Raw genomic sequence first — 1,859 nt, 5'->3', positions numbered from 1 at the left:
TGATTGATTGAGTCTGGGAGGTCAAGGGTATAGTAAGCCATGATTGTGCCACTGTACTTTAGCTTCGGTGACAGAGCAAGACCCTGTCTCAAATAAAATAAAATAAAATAAAATAAAATAATCAGTATTTTGTAGTTTTTAGCACACAGATCCTGTGCATGTTTTGTTAGATTTATACCCAAATTTTAATTTTTTTTTTAGTGTTATTGTAAATGGTCTGGGAAATTGTATTACCTGTGATATTGTTGGACCTTCCCACTGTAGCTTTGTATTTTATTAAAACATATAGTTTTGACTGAGTGCAGTGGCTCACACCTGTAATCCCAGCATTTAGGAGGCTGAGGTAGGAGGATCACTTGAGCCCAGGAATTCAGACTAGCCCAGGCAATATAGTGAGACCTCTATCTTCTACAAAAAATTTTTAAAAATTAGCCGTGCATGGTGGTGCATGCCTGCAGTCCCAGCTACTCAGGAGGCTGGGCAGGAGGATTGCTTGAGCCCCAGAGTTTGAGGCTGCAGTGAGCTATGATCATGCTACTGCATTCCAGCTGGGTGACAGAACAAGATCCTGTCTCAAACAACAAAACGAAACAAAAACAAATGGGGCGCTCGCTTTAGCAGCACATATACTAAAAATGATACAGAAAAGATTAGCTTGGTCCCTACACAAGGACGACACTAAAATATTACATATTATAATTTAAAAAAAACAAATGGGGAAACTGAGACTTAGAACAGTCAAGTAATTAATTGCTTAAGGTTACAAAACTGGTAAACAGGAGAGCTGGGATTCAAACCCAGGTGTGGCTTTAGAATCTCTAACGTGATGTCAACCACTATACTATGCTGCCCAGAGCAAAACCATCCTGATATACTCTAGCGGCAACTGTTTTTTAAGTTTTGGGTATATATTGTTGCTCAAAAAGTGACAAGACTACTAACTTTATCTTTTATGTTACCCAGATTAAAATTCTTTCAGTAAAAAATGAACTATATATAATATTAAGATTAATGTATTTCATCATCTGCCTTCTTATCTAAGTCAAAGAATTCCCAGGGAGCCTGGCATGGTGGCTCATACCCACACTTTGGGAGGCCAAGGTGTGAGGATTTAATGAGGCCAGGAGTTCAAGACCAGCCTGGGCGACAGAGTGAGATCCTGTCTTTACGAAAAACATTTTTTTTTCTTGAGACCAAGTCTCGCTCTGTCGCCCAGGCTGGGAGTGCAGTGGTGCGATCTTGGCTCACTGCAACCTCTGCCTCTCGGGCTCAAGCAATTCTCTTGCCTCAGCCTCCTGAGTAGCTGGGATTACAGGTACACGCCACCACACCTGGCTAATTTTTGTATTTTTAGTAGAGGTGGGATTTCACCATGTTGGTCAGGCTGGTCTCGAGCTCCTGACCTTGAGATCTGCCTGCCTCAGCCTCCTAAAGTGCTGGGATTACAAGGCGTGAGCCACCATGCTTGGCCACAAAAAAATTTAAGATCAACTGGGTTTGTTGGTGCATGCCTTTAGTCTTAGCTACTCCAGAGGCTGAGATGGGAGGATCACTTGAGCCCAGGAGTTGGAGGTTATGGTGGGCCATGATGGTCCCACTGCATTCCAGCCTGGGCAACAGAGTAAAACTCTGTCTCTTAAAAAAATTTTAAAAAATAAAAAAAGAATTCCCAAGATATACAACTGTCATAGAATGAGAATACACACACACACACACACACACATTAAATCTCTCATTATCCCTAATAGTTATAAACTGATTTTATTTCTATTTAAGATTACTCAGAAAAAATGTATTGGACTTTTAATTTATGTTAAGAAATTGTTTTAAAAGGCCATCAGAAATTCTATTAAAATCGT

At 40.3% G+C, this 1,859-nt stretch overlaps 1 pseudogene; it reads left to right on the top strand.

Annotated features, from left to right (window-relative positions):
• Positions 1–605: 605 nt before the first annotated feature.
• LOC111537727 lies at positions 606–703 on the top strand (annotated as a pseudogene).
• Positions 704–1,859: the final 1,156 nt, after the last annotated feature.

The sequence above is a fragment of the Piliocolobus tephrosceles genome, chromosome 16 (assembly GCF_002776525.5).
Source record: "Piliocolobus tephrosceles isolate RC106 chromosome 16, ASM277652v3, whole genome shotgun sequence".
NCBI lineage: Eukaryota > Metazoa > Chordata > Mammalia > Primates > Cercopithecidae > Piliocolobus > Piliocolobus tephrosceles.
The sequence above is the reverse complement of the archived record's forward strand: the minus strand, read 5'-3'. Positions and strand labels throughout refer to the sequence as shown.